Source organism: Miscanthus floridulus, chromosome 2, assembly GCF_019320115.1.
Source record: "Miscanthus floridulus cultivar M001 chromosome 2, ASM1932011v1, whole genome shotgun sequence".
Taxonomy (NCBI): domain Eukaryota; kingdom Viridiplantae; phylum Streptophyta; class Magnoliopsida; order Poales; family Poaceae; genus Miscanthus; species Miscanthus floridulus.
In genome coordinates, this window is record NC_089581.1 from 145710665 (window position 1) to 145728673 (window position 18009).

Sequence of the window (18009 nt, forward strand, 5' to 3'; positions counted from 1 at the left end):
AGCACGCCCCAAGAAGATGGAAAACACCTAAGAGATGGCCTTGGACGTCCTCCTCCTTGACCACCACCTTAGGAGGCTAGCAAGGACATCCAAGCCAAGCCAGAGGCCCAGTCCAATCCGAGTTCGAGTCTGCCTCAGCTGTCAGGACTAGTCTGCAATAAAATGGATGCCCAGGACGCATCCGGACTCCATTTTCGATGATCCACATATAGATGGAAAACTAATTTGATAAGGAAGCCAATCCATATGGTTTCACATAAAAAGCTATTCGGAATCAACAGGAATCGTTGAAATAAGTCAGCATCCAGAATCTGCCAGGGTGCTGCGACACCGTCTTTTGGTCCGTTGGACCATGTATCGAGTTTGAGCCCATTAGGGGCGCGTCCAGGGGTCTTGCACGACCCTAGAGTCTTCATAAACAGCCACCACCCCTCCATTAGGGTTTGGGGTTTTGCTTAGATTATTCTGTCAAGAAATAGTTTCGCCGTTCTTCGGTTTGTGAGACCCCAACTCATGAGATTAATCATTCATCTGCAATTTGGTTGCTTTCTTTCTCGTTCTTGCTTGTGTTCTTCGTTGCGTAGGCAGGGATTAGCCTTCTTAGCGAGGTCAACCTGGTCCGTGACTTGGTTTATAACCAGAGGAGCTGTGGTGCTAAGATTGCAGGGTTCGATCTTTCGATCTGAAGCCAGATCGGTGTGTCACTCTCCACCTCAACGATAGTTACCATTACCTGACGGAAGATCGGGATCCCCATCTCCATTAAGTGGTATCAGAGCTAAGGTATACCGTTAGGTTCACTTTTATCTCCTAGTTTGAGAGTTTCGCATTCGTCCCATAGTCCAGTGCCATACTTTTATTTCATGTCCTAGAATCTTCCGCGCCATAGCCTTTGCATATTTCAGTTTCAGATTCTGTTGTTGAGTTTCTGTCCTAGGTCAAAGTCTTGTTGCTGGTTTAGATTGTATTCTTTTCTAGTTTATGTTGATCCCTTCACCCGCCGCTATTCCGTATCACCATCGGTTTGCATCTTGTGTCCACTAAATCCCTGATTCGAGCAGCTTCCTTAAAACAGTCATAACTTTTGCATCCGAACTCGAAACGGGAAAAATTTTATATCTACGGAGAACACCAGAAAATTTTAGATCTATTTCATTCCAGCATTGCTAGGTTTGCAAAAATTAGATTTGCGAAATTCGATTAGGAAAATTGAGTTTCTGGGCCCATAAGTTTTGGTATGCTTTTTAGAGCACAGTCCTAATTTTCTATAGGCCACATCATTTATTCAATTGAGCTCAAATTTTTTTATGGTTTATTCTTGTGTGCTCCTTGCCGAGAAAAAAATATCAAAAGAGCAAAAGCAAGAAAAAAAAGATTGGACAAAAAAATAAAAGAAAAAAATAGTAAAAGAGAATAGAAGATATTAAAAAGGAGCACATAAGGAACACTCAATAGCTCTATTGTTTGTGGTACCTTTTGCCTTGTTCATATCCGTTGCTACCTTTAATACTTGTTTCCTTTCATCCTTATTTCCTCTCTTGTTTATCACAACTGGTGATAGAAACACGTATAGGCTAGCAACTAGGACAAGTGCTCTGGACATTTATTCAATATTGTTGTCTGTCACTGACTTGTGTGCCACATATATATATTTTTTTGTGCCTCCCAAGCTCCACATATATACTTCAGATCAGTACAGAAAAAAGGTCCTTGCAATCTCGGTACCACTACCTCATAGGTATCACGAATCAGCCGCCGGTTGTACTACCCACAGCTTGCATTGGTAAGAACTTTGTAAGAGCTTGGTAAGACGCTTCCACTTGCTGTCAAAAGTGACACCACTGCAACAACGTAGTCATTTAATAGGGATAACTTTCACCGTTTGTTTCTTGTTTTTGTGTTTACAATGACAGGTTGTTCGTATCCACCGACTTATGATGGTATAGGTGCTGATGAGTACATGGAGTGGGAAATTGCCATCGATAATATATTTGCTACTCACTTTATGTATCCAAGGAGAAAGGTAAAAAATGCAGCTAGTATTTTGCTATATTCTGCTTTATCTTGGTGGGAGTCTTTAGATCCTTCTAATAAGCCTCAAACTTAGAATGATATAAAACTTCTTATGCGAGAAACATTTGTTAATCCATCTCCTATTTTGACTTCATATGATGAGATGCACCATTTAGAGGAAGAGTCTGTTATTATTCCTCCTACTATGCCTAACCTTTTGCAGGACAATGTAGAAAAGAGCAAGGATGACATGACAGAAAATGAGAAGCTCACAGCCTCATGTGAAAATTCAGAACCATCAACTATTACCCCTGCTGAACATGAGAGCAAAGGTAATGTCTATGATGCTAAACTCACAGAAGGTGCGAGTTCTCTTGATGTGCTGAATTTTTCCACCAATCATGCTATGATAGAGTAAATTTTAGTGGAACATTCGCTTGATTTACCTTTGTCACAAGATGATTTGCTTGATGTTTCTTATGACGAAGATGACTTGCATGATGATATTTATGTTATACCCATGCAATCATTGAAGAATGATCACGCTATATGTGTGCTGAAAATGAGCACTTATGCTGAAAATAGACTTGTTATTCATAATGCTAGTGAAGTTGATGAGCTAAAATTGTTGTCTTCTTTAAATACTTTGGGTTACATTGAATTTGATGTTCCATATAATCTTAGTTCTTTAGAGGAGAAACTTTATGCATATGCTGATTTGCCATGGTTCTCTAGACATACATATCATTTTATTGGAAAATATAATTGTAAAGGAGAGTATATGGTGCATCGTGTCTATATTTATTCAAATATGAAATCTCCTTATATTATGCAAAAGTATGATCAACCAAAGAATTGCAATTGCTATAATCTTGTCATGTCGAGTTTCCCTAGTTTTGTTATAAAGAAACATATTAAATTTCAAGAAGGAGAGCAATGTTGGCTACTACCAACAACGTTTCCTTCAGCTAATCCCAAACCGAGGACAGTTTGTTGTCAAGAAGGGGAGGATGATGAGGACATGTCACCTTCGGATACGAACAATGATTATAAGGTGCGCTCGTTTCTACATTTGTATAGTGGCTTTGGTTATAATTCACTTGGTTCCACATGTACATATCACTATTTGATTGTAGGTTCAAATGTATTTCATAATGGAAGTTCATTAAAGTTGAACTTTTGGTTCGTCGGCAGCCCGACAGTGCCTCATTGGGAAGGCCATAACTTATCCATCCGGAGTGCGATCGAGGTCAATGAGCACTTGATGGAAAGTTTGTTTGATAAGCTTTCAAATAGATCTGGTCCTATCTCAATATCACATCGGCAAGGCCTCCAAATCACCAATATATTCTGTTGCTATTTTTGGCGGGAGCTACACTGTCGTCATGGACTTGTTAGATATCTTTGGGACCCAGGCCCAAGTTAGAGCACGCCCCAAAAAGATGGAGAACACCTAAGAGATGGCCTTGGACGTCCTCCTCCTTGGTCACCACCTTAGGAGGCCAGCAAGGACGTTCAAGCCAAGCCAGAGGCCCAGTCCAATCCGAGTTCGAGTCTGCCTCGGCTGTTAGGACCAGGCTGCAATAAAACGGATGCCCAGGATGCATCTGGACTCCGTTTTCGATGATCCACATATGGATGGAAAGCTAATTTGATAAGGAAGTCAATCCAAGTGGTTTCGCGTCAAAAGCTGCTCGGAATCAACGGGAATCGTCGAAATAAGTCAGCATCCAGAATCTGCCAGAGTGCTGCGACACTGTCTTTTGGTCTGTTGGACCACGTATCGAGTTTGGGCCCATTAGGGGCGTGTCCAGGGGTCTTGCACGATCCTAGAGTCTTCATAAACAGCCGCCACCCCTCCATTAGGGTTTGGGGTTTTGCTTAGATTATTCTGTCAAGAAACAGTTTCGCCGTTCTTCGGTTTGTGAGACCCCAACTCGTGAGATTAATCATTCATCTGCAATTTGGTTGCTTTCTTTCTCGTTCTTGCTTGTGTTCTTCGTTGCGCAGGCAGGGATTAGCCTTCTTGGTGAGGTCAACCTGGTCCGTGACTTGGTTGATAACCAGAGGAGCTGTGGTGCTAAGATTTCAGGGTTCGATCTTTCGATCTGAAGCCGGATCGGTGTGTTACTCTCCGCCACAACGATAGTTACCATCACCTGACGGAAGATCGGGATCCCCGTCTCCATTAGGCGGCCTTGCTGCTCGGGTAGCGGGATTGGCCGCAGGGGTTTCATTCGGCTCTGCCGCGCCACGGATCAGGACGCGCAGTGCCGCGCTAAGATCGGTGACGCGGCATAGCCCTGCCACGTCACCGGTCAGCGATTCCGGTCGCCGCCACATCAGTCCGCTGCCGCGCCACCATAAATGGCGCGGCATAGGCATTTGACCGTGCTAGAATAATAGGCGCGGCTAAAAGTGTTAGTTTAAAAAAAACCGACCGTGTTAGATATAAAATTAGTTTAAAAAAAGTGTTAAAATTAAAAAAAAATCTCACCGGACGGGACGATGGATGGAGCGCGCCCGGCGCGCGCGCTCGACACGTGCCTCGACAGCGACGGCGCGAACCGCGTGACGACGCCCGCAAAGTTTACTCGATATGGAATTCCTTTCTGTTTTCGCTACGGCGACGGCCGCCCGCTGGATCGCGCGCGCATCCATCCGCCGATCCGGTCGCTGTTACTGTCACGCTGCGCGCGTCCCTGACGCATGACTCCGGCCGGCGGCGTGCGGTGCTCTGCCATTTTTAGTCCCCTCTTGCTTCTCTGTCACTGGCCAGCGCGCGTCATTGAGTGAGCTGCATGCATGAGCGTACTGAGCCGATCATTGGACTGACTAGCTGTTAACATTAGCAGTACAGCAGTACTGGCAGCGACGGATTGACAGAAAGATGAATCGACCGCACCCCCCCCCCCCACCCCCCCACCCCCCCCCCCCCCCCCCCCCCCCCCCCACCCCCACCACCATCCTATGGTGATCAGGATAACCACGCTTTTAAACCAAGCCAGCAGCCACACGAATTTCCAGGCCAGCTGCTAATCCCGTCCGTGGAATCACGGAAAGCTACTAATCTGCTCGTCGCCGGCAAGATAATCACGCCATCAGGGTCAGGCCACGGGTTGCCTGAAACGTGCGGGTGGTGGGGCCCCGGTGTTTCCCCACCGCGAGACCAGGCAGTGGATCGACCGGGAGTGCTGGGCCCCATCGGGGCGCATTCGGATAAAGATTAGTAGCTTTTCTTTATTAACCACTTTGCTTATTGGCATCAGAAGAACTGCGATTTCCTGGGATCAGTTTTGTGCAGGTGTTTGGTAGTGTGATGGCCAGTTTGCTACTCCGATCCACGCCACGTGTCCGCTTGGCTTCAAATTAACTTTGCACTTCCGGGTACCGGCCCGGCCATTTTTGGCCGGCCATTTTTGTAATTTTTGCATGTATCCGTTCCAAGAAATAAAACAAAACCATGACCGAAATGTTACATGTACAGTAATACAATGCATTTAACACAAATAGGGTGAGGCTCATGGAGGTAAAAACGAGCCTCCGCCCCCTTCCTGTGTGACATGACAACAGTAGTTTTGGTAGCTTATCCTCGTGGATGCTTTATAAGACTGCATCATATATAGTCATGCTTGAGAAGCTTCGATAGCTAGCACAATAGTAATTTTTGCAATTAGCCCCTGCTTGCTTTTGGTTCACCCTCCGCCGCTGAACCTATGGGAATATTCAAATGGTGCATTTACTCATGGAGTAAACCCAACTAAGGACTTTTTTTTTCTCAAACTATATATGTTTTTGACAAACTTCGTCGAATCTAAGCATGGACACCACATAAAATGCCTTATATTTCAATATAGATTTTAAAAGTCATAATGCATTGTATTCTCGGATAGATGGAGCAGATTCAAATATATAAATCGTTTGGGATGTTGTGGTTTCCAAATATGTTGTTCATTTGTGAAGTTTAAATGAGAGAAAAAATTTAGTGTAGCTCGGTTGGTTGGATTGAATGTGGTGGAACCTGTCAACCCGACACGGGTGCTCGTATTTTCCTGTATTTTTCCTAGATTTAACGACATTGTTCTTTTAGTGATAGATGGCGTGCCTGTCGACAATAAGACTTCTGTAATGACTTCATCAACATTCAGATCTACCGACTCTGTCTTAGTTTTTCAAAGGTGATTATAGGAGTAGGGTATATGTATGTGCGTTCATAGAGATGAGAGTTTAGGGATAAGTTACGCATATGTATTGAGTGTCTGCCTGAAATAAAAAATAAATTTTGATATAGTTTATCAAAATAAATTATGCAACCTCATGATATATAAAGCTATCCGCCAATCTAGACAACTCTTTGTACATGTAATCACCGAATGAAAGCAAAATGTTTGATTAACACACATTCTCAAACGGCTTAATCATACACGATATAAATACATGTTAACAATTACATGTATATATATGTTGTGAACTCGGGACCCGGCTATACCTACTGATCAGATTATATATGTCTCTATATATGACCTGGCTATATAACTAGTTCCGAATAGGGATTAAATTCACACCAAACCCACGATAACAATGATCGTACTACAGCACATGTATAGCTCTAGCTCTTCGCACGCAGCTATATATGACAGGACGACACGATGAGGATTTTTATAGGTTAGTGTGTGTGTATGTGTCGGTGTTTTGGACCGGCGGGCCCTCAACCAACTAGTGAAAATGTACTGCGTGCCCCTAATCTCGGATGGTGATGCAAAGAGACACAAGGTTTATACTGGTTCAGGCAATAGGTGCCCTACGTCCAGTCTGAGAGAGCGATCTTGTATTCCTTGCACTGAGGTGCTTGTAGTAGGGGTTTACAAGCAGGGCGAGAGAGGGAGCTAGTCCCAGGTCTCTGCGTGGAGCGGTGTGAATTGCTTGAGATGTTGATCTCGGGCAGTGCGGAGGAGTGCGCGTATTACAGAGCGTTGTGCGTGGTTTGCGCGTGTGTGCGTCTAAGCGATGTCTCCATCTGTGCGTGCGTCTATGTGTGAGTTCGTGAACTCGTGAGATCATGTGTCTATCTTCCGTGTCTCTGTGTCAACGTGTCTAGAAACGGCCCCGGTCACTCCCTTTTATAGTTGAAGGGGGGGACAGGGGCGATACATGTGTTCGCTACGCGGCGCTTTGTGAGCGGAAGTGGTGTGTCCGAGCCCTGTAGCTCGTTACTATGGCGGCATGGTCGACAGAGCGGTCTTGTCCTTGATGCACTGGAGCGACGCACCGGTCATGCCCGATCATGTGCGACGTGGGAGCTCCAGTGATGGCTTCACGCAGGGCATGGCGGACGACATGCCGGTCGCTGTATGTCGATAGCGTAGAGAGCCGAGGCTCAGTCGGTGCAAAGGCCGAACCACCATGGGGGGCTCGGTGGGCACGAATCCTGAGGCTGCCGAGACCCTGAAGAGGATTGCCGAGGCTCGGAGGGAGCAGTCGGTCCTGTACACTGATTCCAAGGCTACAGGGACCCAGACTTGACCTCCCACGCCGCGCTGTCCTCGGAGCAGGGGTTAGGTAGCACAGTGCAGTACGGGTGTCAGTCGTGGACACAGTGCCGAGCACAGTGGCCGATAACCCCTGCCCTGTCCTGTCCCGGATGGCATGGTGTTGATGCGACTCCCATTTCGTCGGTCGCTCCGCTGTGTTGAGCCGTTGTCCGGCTGACTTCGTAGGAGTGGTTGGTCTCGTTAGTTGGACGTGATGTTCTGTCAGGGAAATCGGTCAAGGCAGAGGCGATGGGGTTGTCGTCGAGCCGGCCTCGAGCGAGGCGGAGAATCGGCACCTCGTCCGAGGCTTTACGTGCGGGGCCTCGAGTGAGACGGAGAATCGGTTCCCCATCCGAAGCCTTACGTGCGAGGCCTCGAGCGAGATGGAGAATCGGTTCCCCGTCTGAGGCCTTACGTGCGAGGCCTCGAGCGAGACAGAGAATCGGTTCCCCATCCGAGGCCTCACGTGTGAGGCAGAGAATTAGTAGCCTCGGACAAGGTGGGGGTTAGCCGGTAGTTGTCTCTTGGCTTTGATTTTGACAGGGTCTAAGCAATTTTTTTTGGTTTTTGCTTAGGGGACCCCTTTTTATGGTACCCGATAGTAGCCCCCGAGCCTTGGGGAGAGCATAAGCGCTCTCCCTGAGGTTTTGACGAGACTTGGTTCATTGCAGCTCCTGGCGGGATGGTGTTTTGTACTCGAGGCCTCGGTGGGTGCGCGCGAGCGCACCCGTCGGGTGTAGCCCTCGAGGCCCTGGAGGAGTGGATTTATTCCTTCAGGGGCTTTTCTCGTGTTGAGCGAGGGGTTTTATCGCGTTTGCCGAGCCCATGAGTGCGAGTTCGGGTCGTTGGGTCTCAGCTTGGTTGCAGGAAGAGCCCCCAAGCCTCTACGCGGAGCAAGAGGGCGATCAGGAGTTTCCCTGTCTTTTTTGTATGGCCCTCACAGCATCCTTTTCGTTCGGAAGGAGGGGTGGAGTATGCCAGGCTACCCTCGGTGGGTGCAAGCAGTGACGCCTCCGGTGAGCTGTTATCGGGTAAGTCCGAGTGGAGGCCCGTGCCCCATTCGATAAGGGTCGGCTGGCGGTCTAGAGACGCACTCCAAAAGTACCAAAGCACTTCTCTAGTGGGTCCTAGGGCTGTTCGATTGGCCCTAGGGGCTCGATGCCTCCCTTTGGTGGGATCCCATTCGGAGACCTCCCTGCTGGTCTCGGACACGACTTAGGGCATCCTGAGCGATCGCTTGCTCAGGCCTTGGCCATGTACGGGCTCGCCCATAGTCATCCCTGACTCTGTTGTCCTGGGGTAGCTGTCGAGACCCTCGGGGGCCTAGCCTTCGAACCCTTGGACCGTAACGGGCTCGATGCCCTTTATCACATTTTTTTCGAGCTTCCGAGTGCGAGCTCGGGTCGCTGGTATTTGACCTGGTTGTAGGAAGAGCCCCCCGAGCCTCCGTACGGAGCGAGAGGGCGATCCGAAGTTTCCTTGTCTTTTTCATGCGACCCTCGCGCATCCTTTTTGTTCAGAAGGAGGTGTTGTTTGCCAAGCCCTTGAGTGCAAGTTTGGGTCGCTGGGTCTCGACTTGGTCGTAGGAAGAGCCCCTGAGCCTCTGCACGGAGCGAGAGGGCGATCAGGGGTTTCCCTAGCTTTTTTGTGCGACCCTCGCACATCCTTTTTGTTTGGAAGGAGGGTTTGTTTGCCAAGCCCTCGAGTGCGAGTTTGGGTCGCTGGGTCTCGCCTTGGTTGCAGGAAGAGCCCCTAAGCCTCCGCACAAAGTGAGAGGGCAATCAGGGGTTTCCCTGGCTTTTTTGTGTGACCCTCGCGCATCCTTTTCATTCAGAAGGAGGATTTGTTTGTCGAGCCCTCGAGTGTGAATTTGGGTCACTGGGTCTCGGCTTGGTTGTAGGAGGAGCCCCCGAGCCTCTACACAGAGCGAGAGGGCAATCAAGAGTTCCCCTGGCTTTTTTGTGCAACCCTCGTGCATCCTTTTCGTTCAGAAGGAGGGGTGGAGTATGTCAGGCTACCCTCGGTAGGCGAGAGCAGTGACATCTCTGGTGAGCTGTTATCGGGTAAGTCTGAGTGGAGGCCCGTGCCTCATTCGATAAGGGTCGGCTGGTGGTCCAGAGGTGCACTTCAAAAGTACCAGAGGGCTTCTCTAGTGGGTCCCAGGGCCGTTCAATGGGCCCCAGGGGCTCGGTGCCTCCCTGCGATGGGATCCCATTCAGAGACCTCCCTGCTGGTCTTGGACACGACTTAGGGCATCCTGAGCGATCGCTTGCTTGGGCCTCAACCATGTATGGGCTCGCCCATAGTCGTCCCTAACACTATTGTCCTAGGGCAGCTGTCGAGACCTTTGGGGGCCTAGCCTTCGAACCCCTAGACCGTAACGGGCTTAGTGCCCAGTTCCTTTGTCTGAAAGGAATCGGGTGGGGGATATCCCCCTCCCATCGGCTGACAACGGCAGGTGTGCCTTTTGAGGCGGTTTCTCGGGGAGATGGAATGGTGCCTACCGTTGCTGCGGTCGGATGCGACGTGATGTCAGTGGATGGGACGTTACTGTGTGTGCGCGATTAATAAGGGAAAGGTGGGCGCGTGGGCGGTTTAATCGGATCTAGATTAACTACACCAGATCTAAGGGAAACTTCCCCGATTTCATCGCCCGTCCGTTTCACCCCCTTCCTGCATAAATACATGACGAGCCTCACCCCTCTCCTCCTTACCTTGCCAGCATTCGCCTTTTCTACCTTCGAGCCATTGCTAAGAACAGAGAGCGCTGGAGAGAAGAAGGGAGAAGGGCGAGGAAGAGAGAGAGAGAGAGAGCCTTACCGCCGTAGCCACATTCTCCACCGTGCAATGGCTGGCGGCACTGTTGTCCTCTAGGTGGATCCTTGGAGTCCATCTGATGTGTCCGTGGAGACGCTGCAGTCGCTCATCGATGACGGCCTTCTCCGCCCGGTTACTGACCCCAACAGACCGAAGTGGATTGCTCTGGGGGGCGAGCCAGAGCCGAGGCCATGCGATGGCTACATCGTGAGCTTCGTGTCCTTCCATGAGCGCGGCTTTGGCCTGCCGGTAGACCGGTTCATGCGGGCGCTCCCGCACTATTACAGCGTGGAGCTTCACAACTTCAACCCCAACTCCATCGCGCAGGTGGCCATCTTCATCACCGTCTGTGAGGGGTACCTGGGCATTGCTCCCCATTGGGAGCTGTGGCTCCGCCTCTTCCGGGCGGGGCATACCACCAAGCCGATGGGCACGACAGGCATGAGGAAGGTGGTGAGGGCCGACGGCTGCACTCTCAAAGTGCGCCAAGACCGGCATCTCCTCTACATCTCGGCCTAGCTCACATCGTCCAACCATCGCTGGTACAACAGCTGGTTCTACCTCCGCAATGACGATGATGAACTTCCCCCCTACACCGAGTAGGTCGTGGAGCGCCAGCCGAAGAAGTGGAGGTATGGTGTCCCGTTGGTCGACCAGTCCAAGCTGCAGCCGCTCCTGGAGAGGCTAGAGAGGCTGCGCAGCCGTGGCCTTATGACGGCTGTGGTCGTGGTGGCCTTCCACCATCGGAGGGTGCTGCCGCTGATGGCTCGGCGGTGGCGCCTATTCGACATGGTACCAGATGAGCCGATCGAGGGTGTCCGAATGTCTGCCGTCGCCCTCTCCGATGAGGAGATTCTACGTTGGGTGAGAGAGACGGTGGAGGGGTGGCGGAGGAGCGGTGGTCTAACCCCATTCGTGATGTGCCCATCGCGGGGGTACCTTTCTTTGGTAAGTCACGCGATGCTGTGGCCCCCAAGGCCTCCTCGTTCCTCACTATTTCCTATTCCCTTATTTGTGTTCATCGTTCCTACAGGGGATGAGGGATGTGCAAGACTCCCCGCCACCCATTCCTAAGGACACAGAGCGGCGGGCGATGAACCAGGCGCACATCGAGGCACAGAAGAAGTGGAAGGATGCCGAGGAGGCAAAGCGCAAGAGGAAGATCCTTGAGCATGAAGAGCTGGAGAAGCATCACCGGCAGCAGAGGCACGATGGTCTCCCGTTGGAGTCGTCTTTGTCACCATCGTTGTTGGCTTCCTCGAGCGATGGCGATGAGAGCGAGGTGGGGCGTGGTCCCCTGGACCATCTCCATGACATCAGGGGGACGGTGCTTAGGGCATCGATGAGCGGCCAGGCGTTTCCAGGAGGAGGAGAGGATGCCTCGGGGTCGGTGATCACCCGCCACAGGGCCGAGGCCGACATGCCTGAGGCACAGGCGTTAGGGAAGCACATCGTTAGCCCGGTGGGCTCGATGGTAGAGGTGGAGCAGGTAGTGGCGGGGGCGACACAACTACACCCGTAGAGGGTCAAGGGGGCACCGGAGTCCGGCGAGGGCCGACCGTCACTGGTGGACATGGAGGCCATGCCATCGCCGCCGCCACCACCATTGCAGAGGAGGGACGTAGTGCCGAAGTGGTTGTGTCTCTATTCGAGGTGAGTGTTTTTTCGGTGGAGTTAGCAGCATCTCCTATTCGTTCCTTGGTCGTATGCTGACCTTGTTGGTGTTTTGCCTTCAACAGGAAGCCTCAGGCAGAAGTATCTGCCCTTGCGCCACGTAAGGCGCTCAAGGTGAGCACTAGCTCCACCGCCCAATGGGTGGTGGAGGCGCAAGCCACCATACAACATGGTGCGGTGTTGGCGAGGGCCTAGGGAGAGGCTACCGAGGCAGCCACAAAGCAAGCGGAGGAGGAGGAGTCTATGCCCCGTGAGGCCGAGGCCCATGAGTCAGATAGGGCCGAGGCGCCCTCAGTCGCTGAGGCCACCGAGGGTGAGGCCGAGGCCCCCCAGACTTCTGAGGCCGAGGCGACGGAGGCCAGGGCACCTAGGACCACCGAGGCCAAGGTGGTGGGGACCGGAGCCCCTGGGACCACCAAGGCTGAGGTGGCGGAGGCCGGTGTGAGCACGGCGAAGCCGGCATGAGCACGGCGAAGCCGGTGGCCCAGGAAGTGGAGACGGAGGTGGGGCAAGCTTCAATACCGCCCCCATTCCAAGGCCCGTCGCCGTCGTAGGAGAGCGCCCGGGAAGTGGAGGTCCATTTGATCTCCTCCGATGATACTTCCTACGGGAAGGAGGTGGCGGATGCCGAGGCAGCTAGCACCATGGAGCAGCCAGCTCTGACCTCTGGCGAGGGAAGCTCGGCCCTCGTGCGGGTACAACCCAAGCCCCGTGGGTGGGATCACCCACGGGTCTTGTGGCGGAGCCAGGACGACCCTGAGGGGGAGCCTCTGTTCGCCCTCGAGGACACGACCGAGGGGGGTGCTGGAGCTCTTTCGAGCAATATAGCCATCTAGCGGAGCGGTCGCTGCGGACAACACTGTCCGTCATGGCTGACGATCTGCCGGGCATTGCCTAGGTACGTGTCTTCTTTTCTCGTGCAGTGTCGTCTTTTTTTGAGTTTTCTTGCAGTGCATGACCCCTGTTCTGCCTATCCAGGAGCTCAAGGCCTAGTCCCTCGGGAAGTCGTTGTTCCTCTAGCGGGAGAGGGACATCTGGGATCAGCTCCGGCAGTAGAAGGACCTGCTCACCAATGCCAACGAGCTTCTGTCGGCATAGAGCGCGGAGGTGGAGGACCTCCGCCTTCGTTGTGCTGATATGAAGGCCGAGGCGGCCACGGCTCTGGAGCAAGCCGCCCATTTGGCGGCACAGATCAAGGAGCTAGAGGAGGAGCTAACCCAGGTGGCCGATGATCAGGACACCTTCTGGTCCCAGGCTAAAGAAGCGATGGCCTCTGCCAAGGCCATCGCTGGCCAGCTGGGGGTGGAGCAGAGTGCGCACCTACTGACGAAAGGCACCTTGGTAGAGGCCCTCAAGGTGGCCGAGGCCTCCTAGACTGAGGCTTTGGTCTAGAAGGGAAAGGCCGAGGGTGAGTCCTGTTCCCCTTGTTTTATTTGTTTTTCTTGCGTTCGACCCCTAACTCCCTGGTGTGATGCAGAGCTAGAGAAAGAGGCTTCTAGGGCGGCTGAGGCCTCTCAGGTCGAGGTCCAGTGCTAGAAAGAGAAAGCCGAGGCCTCTCGGGTCGAGGTCCAGCGCTGGAAAGAGAAAGCCGAGGGTGAGTCCCATAGGGCTTCGCCCCTGTTTGGCTTATTTTCTTTTACGCTTAACCCCATCCTGCTTGTTTTGGCATAGGGTTGGAGAAGGAGGTCTCCCGAGCAGCTGAGGCCTCTATCACAGTGCAGGCGGTGCTCGAGGCCGAGATCGGAGAGCACAACATGCTGCAGAGCGCCACCTGTACCGTCTGTGAGGCCCTAGAGGTTGAGGGGGTCGAGTCGGGTAGCTCCCTTAGGAGCCGCTTGATCGCGTTGAGCGGCCAAGTGCATGAGCGACTCTGAGGGGCGCTGCACATGGGTGTTAAGTGTGCCCTGGCTATTGTCTCCTCGCACTACGCCGGCATCGACCTCGAGGCCATCAGTGATGGCTACGTCTTGGCTGAGGATGATGAGGAGGCCGATGAGGAGGTCACGAAGCTGATGGAGGCAGCTGAGGGCCCTGGCACGGCGCTGGCCAAGCTGTTCGAAGAGGAGGTGGTTCCTCCCATGCCGTCCACCGACGCTGGAGACCCTAAGCCTTGACCTGGGCCAAAGGGGCCATGTAAACAGATTAGGGTATTATCGTACCATGATGCTTGTGGCCGTCGAGGCCTTTTTAAAGTACTTATGTGTCTTTGCTTCTTAATCGTTTTTATTGTATTTCTGAGCCTCTGCCCTTTGTCTCGTCTCTGAACATATCTCTTGCAAAAAACTTCCTCGGAGCCTAAGCTGTCCCTCGGGCAAAAGGTGGTGAGGGAGTGCCATAGCCTGGAGGCGTAGGCCATCTCATGACTCGGCCGGCCTTTTGGCCTTGAGACAGTCTTTCGGTCTTTAGGTTTTTTACAATCGATTTGTCGAAGCACGCTAGAGAGTTTGGCGTAGAAATGTTTTTCAAAAAACGACTACAAAATGGTGCGTGGGACTTAGGGGGGGAGTCCCCCCTTCTAGCCCCGAGGGAGGCTTGGTTCTGCAAAGGCAGAGTCGTGTCTTGTTCGAGCCCCGCAGTGGGCACCTCTGTAGAGGTAGAGCCGAGTCTCCCTTGTGGTGTTATCGTAACGTTGAGGCCCACGATGGGCTCAGGGGGTTTCTCGAAAAATTAGAACAACTAAAGAATGCTTCTTTATTGTATTTTGAGAAACAATGTATACAATGCTTGGAAATTAAAGGGTAAAAGTGATGTAGTTGTTCTATGTTCCAAGCGTTGGTGAGGATTTTGCCCTTCTCGTTGGCTAGCTTGAAGGTCCTAGGCTTTAGCACTTAGGCGACGATGTACGGTCCTTCCCATGGTGGGGTCAGCTTGTGGTGGCCCTTGTTGCTCTGCCTCAGTCTCAGCACCAGGTCGCCCACCTTTAGGTCTCGGGTTCAAATGCGCCGGGCTTGATAGCGTCGTAGGGCTTGCTGGTATTTGGCCGAATGTAGTAGTGCAACGTCTCGTGCTTCCTCCAGTTGGTCGAGGGCATCTTCGCGGATAGTGTGGTTGCTTTGCTCGTTGTAGGCCTGTAGTCTCGGGGAGCCATACTCCAAGTCAGTGGGGAGGATGGCCTCGGCTCCAAGACTAGGAAGAATGGCACGAACCCCGTGGCTCAGTTCGGGGTGTTCCTCAGGCTCCAGATGACCGACGGGAGTTCGGTAAGCCATTTCTTGCCAAATTTCTTTAATCGGTTGTATATTCTTGGCTTGAGGCCCTATAGGATCATGCCGTTAGCACGCTCTACTTGGCCATTCATCCTAGGGTGTCCTACGGCTGACCAGGCCACATGGATGTGGTGGTCATCGCAAAACATCGGGAACTTGTAACCGGTGAACTATGTCCCATTGTTGGTGATGATGGTGTTCGGAACCTCGAACCTATGGATGATATCAGTGAAGAACAGCACCGCTTGCTTGGATTTGATTTGATTGATCAGACGAGCCTCGATCCACTTGGAGAACTTATCAATCACTACCAGCAGATGGGTGTAGCCTCCGGGGGCCTTCTACAGAGGCCCAACCATGTTGATCCCCCATACAGCAAATGGCCATGTAATGGGGATGGTTTGGAGGGCTTGGGCCAGGAGATGCGTCTGCCGCGCGTAGTATTGGCATCCCTCGCAGGAGCGTACGAGCTTGGTGGCGTCAGCAACCGCCGTCGGCCAGTCAAACCCTTGGCGGAAGGCGTTTCCAACAAGCGTCCAAGGCGCTGCATGGTGCCCACAGGCTCCCGCGTGCAAGTCTCAAAGTAGGGCTTGGCCTACCTCGGTGGTGATGCATCGTTGGAGGACGCCAGATGGGCTTCGCCTATACAACTCATCGTTGCTGAGGACATAAGTTTTGGCTCGTCGCGCAAGCCGTCGAGCTTTGGTCCTATCGGCAGGAAGCTCTCCTCGAACGAGGCAATCAAGGAATGGGACTCGCCAGTCCATGCCCTGGTTGGCCTTGGAAGGCTCCATGTTGACTTCCATGACCTCAGGCTCGGCCGATGGGGTCTCGGTGACAGAGGGGGCCTCGGGCCCTATGGTGGGCTCGACCGGTGGGCCCTCTTCTATCGTCGAGGCGTAGTCGATGGAAGGCTTGTGGAGGTCTCTAGCGAAGATATTCGGGGGGATCAGGGCCTATGCCGACGCCATCTTTGCTAGTTCATCTGTGGCCTCGTTGAATTTATGCGCGATGTGGTTGAGTTCAAGACCATCGAACTTGTCCTCAAGGCATTGTACCAGCTTGCAGTATGCCTCCATTTTGGGGTCATGGCAGTTCGACTCCTTCATCACTTGATCGACGACAAGCTACGAATCGCCCCATACGCCAAGGCGCCGTACTCTAAGTTTGATGGCGATCTGCAAGCCATTGATGAGGGCTTCGTACTCGGCTGCGTTGTTGGAGGTGGTGAAGTGGAGCCGAATCATGTAGCGCATGTGCACTCCGAGGGGTGAGATGAAGAGCAAACCCACGCCTGCCCCGGTCTTCATCAGGGACCCATCGAAGTACATGGTCTAGCATTCCACCTGGACTTGAGCAGGTGACGGTTGGGTGTCGGTCCACTCAGCCACAAAATCGGCCAAGACCTGGGATTTAATTGCTTTCCGAGGCGTGAAAGACAGGGCTTCCCCCATGAGTTCGATGGCCCACTTGGCTATCCTACCCAAGGCCTCTCAGTTATGGATTATCTCTCCCAGAGGGAAAGATGACACCACGGTCACCGGGTGGGACTCGAAGTAGTGACGCAGCTTGTGTCGAGCCAAGACTATGGCGTAGATCAGTTTTTGGATGTGGGGGTAGCGTGTCTTGGTTTTGGAGAGCACTTTGCTGATGAAGTAAACAGGTCATTGGAAGGGTAGAGCATGCCCCTCTTCCTGCCTCTCGACTACCACGGCTACGCTGGTCACTTGGGTCATTGCGGTGACATAGAGTAAGAGGGCCTCGCCCTTGGCTGAGGGTACCAGGATGGGTGGATTGGTGAGCAATGCCTTAAGCTTGGCGAGGCTTCTTCGGCCTCGGGGGTCCAAGAAAAGCATTCGAATTTTCTCAAGAGGCGGTACAGAGGCAAGCCTTTTTCGCCAAGGCGCGAGATGAAGTGGCTTAGGGCCATGAGGCATCTCATGACCCTTTGCACTCCCTTGAGGTCTCGGATTGGTCCCATGTTGGTCACGGCCGAGACTTTCTCCGGGTTGGCCTCGATGCCGCGTTCTGAGACTATGAACCCCAAGAGCATGCCTTGGGGGACCCCGAAGACACTTCTCGGGGTTGAGCTTGATGCCCTTCTCCCTGAGGCATTTGAAGGCTATTTCCAAGTCACCGATGAGATCACTAGCCTTCCTAGACTTGACCACGATGTTGTCCACGTAGGCTTCGATGGTTCACCCGATGTGCTCGCCAAAGACCTAGGTCATGCACCGCTGGTATGTGGCCCCTGCATTTCTGAGGCTGAACGGCATAGTCACATAGCAGTACATGCTGAATGGTGTGATGAAAGAAGTCGTGAGCTGGTCGGATTCTTTCATCTTGATTTGATGGTAACCGGAATACGCATCAAGGAAAGATAGGGTTTCGCATCCCGTAGTGGAGTCGATGATTTGGTCGATTCGAGGTAATGGGAAAGGGACTTTTGGGCATGCTTTATTCAAACCGGTGTAGTCTACACACATCCTCCACTTCCCATTTTTCTTCTTAACTAATATTGGATTAGCTAACCACTCTGGATGGGACACTTCCTTGATGAATCCGGCCGCCAAAAGCTTCTACACCTCCTCGCCGATGGCCCTGTGCTTCTCCTCATTGAATCGGTGCAGGCTCTGCTTCACCGGTCTAGAACCGGCTTGGATGTCCAAGGCGTGCTCGGTGACCTCCCTCGGTATGCCCAGCATGTCCGAGGGACTCCACGCGAATACATCAGCATTTGCGCGAAGGAAGTCGACAAGCACGGCTTC